Here is a 4,573-nt window from a genome sequence, read left to right on the forward strand (position 1 = left end):
ACGATTCAATCCGAGGCACGTCATCAAGCAGGGCACTGGACATCCTACAATGATCCTTTAAGAGGCATTTCCCCCCAATGTCCACGGATATCGCCTTCACGGTAAACGCTGTGAATGTTGGCTCAAGTGTAAACGACCTAAAAGTCCAATGCAATGCGCTGCTCTATAACGCGCCTTGGACTGAATCCTGAGCCCAAGTAAAAAAAAATAAAAAAAATAACACTTTTAAGAGGTTTCAAGGAGCTTTTAATGTCAAAGTCAAACTTTTACACACGTCATCATCATTATCATCATCATCATCATCATCATCATCAAACCGTTCTGTGACAACTCCTCCTCGGCTGTGACTGAAATAGCACCCTATTCCCTCCACAGGGCACTACTTTTGACCCCTATATAGGGAATAGGGTGCCATTTCGGAACGCACACCTCATCCTCGTAATCATTAGCAAATGCAATTAGTTGAATAATTAATTAATCGCAGTTAATAATAGATCAGCAACAGAGACACGTCGCTACAAACAGAGAAATAAAAAAAAAGAGAGAGAAAATCAAGAAAGGAAATAAATGTTTTTTTTTTTTTTTTTTCGTATTCTTTTTAATGCAAAATTGAAACGGGTAAAACATGCCTTTTTTTGTCTGTTATTAACAATGTTCGCTGTTCCGTGGGTTCTATGGGTTCCTCGGTTCTACTGGGTGGTTCTTATGTTCTATACGTGGCTATTAGGTAATCGACCAATCAGGAGGAAGAGTATAGGTGAGGGGGCCCATCCCAAATAGCACCCTATACCCTATGTAGTGCACTACTCTGGGCCACAGCTCCGGTCAAAAGTAGTGCACTATATAGGGTGCCATATGAGACGCATGCCGAGGTGTCCTAAACAGGTGAATGCAAATATCTCGTCAAGACGTCGTTAACCTCGCTCTATCGCTCCCCCGTCCTCTCTCTCTCCAGGCCCACATATCAGGGCTAAGAAGAAGTGATTTAAATTGTCTTTAAACGTGCAGTATATAAAAAACACACACTCTCCCACACAGTGCCAACGTCCCAAATGGCACCCTAATCCCTACATACTTCACAACTTTTGCAGACTTTTGACTACTGCCCCCCTATATGGCCTATATAGGGGATAGGGTGCTATTTGGGACGTAGTCACTGATTCATGTACACTGTTCCTATAGGTCCGTGTTAGGCCGGGGAAGGAAAGGTATGGTAGTAGGGTAGTATGTTTGCACCAGACTGCATTAAAACAGCAGTTGGACGCCCCCGGAAGAAAAGATCTGTCTTGTAATAAACACAAATCATTGTTTTCAGAGTCTCTTGTAGCAAGGTTCTCCTGGCCCGTTAGGGTTAACTCGGCTCCTGAATCCAGACCCGGACCCTGTGGGTTCTAATCCAGCTCCATGATTTCCATATATCCAGGGACTGTGTGGTCATGGTTACTCCATAGTATATGTACTGTATGTCAGTGGCTCTAGGTGAGCTAGAAAACCCGGTAGGATTATGGCATAGATAGACCAATCCCCTTCGAGCATTCCCAATGTTCTGGAACTAGAACTTCCGTCCATTGTAACATCAGTGCACCGATGAGTCCAGTCCACCAATCACAGGGCTTCAGAGACAGCAGGTTTGGAAACATGAGTGGGGGGGAGGTGGAGGTTAGAGGGAGAAGGGGGTGAGAAGTTCAGTGTGTCCAACTAAAGTCAGTGTACTGACACCATAGAATGGCCATAGAGTAGAGTGAAGAGAGAGATAGGAGCAACCCTAGAATTAGAACTCAATTCTAAATCGAATTCTGGGGGATTGAATTAGAACTCAATTCTAAATCGAATTCTGGGGGATTGAATTAGAACTCAATTCTATTTCTAGGGGAGAATTCATGGTTCTGTTTTCATGTAGAAACACAGTGGGTTACTTTACAAACTAGATACTGTACACATTGTGGCAAGTCTTACCTGAGAGTTGGTTAGTGTGTAATGAAGTTAAAGTCACTGATTATATGGTGAGTCTCAATAGTCTTTCTTTAGACTGTTAAGGTGCAGCACCTGGGCTCTATCGTCCTCCACGCATCCTTTCAACGTGAGGAGTTTCATTTTCTCTCAATTGCTACAGCAAATAACCTCACCCAGGGATGCTACAGCAAATAACCTCACCCAGGGATGCAACAGCAAATAACCTCACCCAGGGATGCTACAGCAAATAACCTCACCCAGGAATGCTACAGCAAATAACCTCACCCAGGGATGAAGGTTTCTCTCTCTTCCTCTCCTCGTGAATTATACGACTTCACACACTGATGCTCTCCCCCTCTCCCTCTATCCATCTCTCCCTCCCTCACATACAAACACACACATACATACACACATCATGTTTTCAAAGAGGTGTAATATCTCCAAAAAAGAAGGCTTCTGGTTTAAAAACAAAAACAAATTAGCATTTAGCCGTTTTTATTTCATGCAGAAGAAGAGTTAGAGTTCATTTTTCCCAAAGATTTGGTTTGTTCTATGAGTTACTACGTACAGTTAGAGGAATACTTTAAATATCCCTTTAATGTAAAGCCGGCACATAGACCAAAACATCCCTTTAATGTCTTGAAAGATGAATACTTATTTAAATACTTGTTTACATCAGGGGGTTGAAGAGGAGGGGGAGGGAAGCAGGCAAAAAGCTAGTTTTCAGAGGCAACATGTTATATGTTCAAGTATGTTTAAAAGCATGTAGACACATTATGTGTGTGTGTGTGTGTGTGTGTGTGTGTGTGTGTGTGTGTGTGTGTGTGTGTGTGTGTGGGAACGTATATCCTTCTGCATTTTGGGTTGATTTTGTATAGCTACAGTGTACGCTTGTGGGTGTGGGTGTATGTCGCACATCTATGTCGTGTGTGTATGGTTTCACTGAGTGTGTGTGTGTGCAGTCGTGTGTGTGTGTGTGTGTGTGTGTGTGTTTCACTACATTGTGTGTTGTAGAATAGATATCCATATAATCAGTTGAATGAAGTGACTGGTCTTCTGCACGGTAGAGTAATATGTAATGGTCTTAATGAATGGATGACAGTGCTGTAACACTGCCAGTCTAAACATAGATACACTATGTACAGTCTCGGCTAGGGTTGCACATTTCCCCTTAACTTTCGCAAAATCCCCAGGTTTTTCAGAAATCCCGTTAAGAAGATTCCCGGAATAGGTAGGAAATCCGGGAATACTCCAACCAGGATTTCTGAAAAACCTTGTAGTTTTGGGAAGGTTACCAGAACTTAGCTAGAGAAGGCAAAAAGACAGAAAAAGTATCATTTTTCATTAGAAAATGCTGGAATATGTTGGCACTGATTCTAGCATGGACCTTGTATTCCGAGTGTTTCTAGCTCATATCTGTAAAAACGTCACGTTGTGTTTGTTTATTTCCCTCCTCGTCTTCTTGCATTGTTTCAAAAATACCTGGATGTTTTTTAAAATCAGTTATCTTTTCGGAAGTCCTTGTCTTTGCCAAAGAATCCGATTGGTTGTTACTGAAAATATCTTGTCCGTTGTATGGTTGGTTAATATCTCGATGCTACTTCCCTATAATGCCATATGATGATTGGTGGGTTAGGTTTAAATAACATTTGATTGATGAGCATGAAATCCATTAAAATTACTTTTATAACGACAGCTCATTGGTCCTATCGTTTGATTGGTTATACCTCCATGGCGTCCCATCATCGGGTTCGCAGATTAGTCAGATTCAGATCTGTCCGATCATAAGTCTTTAAATCAAATTTGATTGGTCGCATGCACCTCAGCGAGTGTTCCCATTGGTCCTGAGGCGTGTATGGCGTCAGGCCCAGTTCCTCCAGCTCTTTCCCCTCCCCACAGCTCCCCCGGTGAGGGGAGGTCAGTCTCTCTCCCCACAGCTCCCCTGGTGGCGGGAGGTTAGTCTCTCTCCCCACAGCTCCCCTGGTGGGGGGAGGTTAGTCTCTCCCCCCACAGCTCCCCTGGTGGGGGGAGATTAGTCTCTCTCCCCACAGCTCCCCCGGTGGCGGGAGGTTAGACATGCATCTGATTAACTTTAAAGAGTAACAAAAAAAATTAAAAAATAAGTTAACACTTGACACTGATCTAAGTTCAGTATTGAGTTGCTCCCTGTAATACTTCAGGTTAGGATTCAGGGAAGAATAAACTGATCCTAGATCTGTGTTTGAGAGAAACTTCTATCCAGAGTTTCGATTAAATTAAGTCAGTCAGTACGTGACTCCAGAGCAGCAACTGCTATCTCTTTTTTCCAAAGGCAATCCATGGATCCATCTCCCTCCTCACGATCCATATAAATATGATGTATTTAGCATCCAAAAGTTCAGATTTGATTAAAAAATTTTTTTTTTGGCAAGGAGTTCAGTTAATGAACACCATTTCTCTTTTTTAATCACACCTTATAGTCTTTTCTTCTTGGAGTTTAAGGTCCTAGTGTCCTTTTGTGTTTTTGTAGTTGTGTGGTGTCTGTATCCTGGTCAAACTTAACAAAACAAACCAAAACCACAGAGCGGTCCTCTATTCTGAAGGTGTTATTATTATTATTATTATTCACAGCTGGTCAAAG

General features: G+C 42.3%; 1 protein-coding gene across 1 annotated transcript in view; it reads right to left on the reverse strand.

Moving 5' to 3' along the window:
- Positions 1-2,565: 2,565 nt before the first annotated feature.
- Positions 2,566-4,573, reverse strand: part of pcdh7a (protocadherin 7a) — a 65,948-nt gene continuing 63,940 nt past the window's right edge. The window contains exon 6 of the mRNA XM_041874441.2: positions 2,566-4,573. This exon is cut by the window's right edge and continues 725 nt beyond it. The gene's annotated coding sequence lies outside the window, so the exon portion shown is untranslated.

The sequence above is a fragment of the Coregonus clupeaformis genome, unplaced genomic scaffold (genome assembly GCF_020615455.1).
Source record: "Coregonus clupeaformis isolate EN_2021a unplaced genomic scaffold, ASM2061545v1 scaf0213, whole genome shotgun sequence".
Classification (NCBI taxonomy): domain Eukaryota; kingdom Metazoa; phylum Chordata; class Actinopteri; order Salmoniformes; family Salmonidae; genus Coregonus; species Coregonus clupeaformis.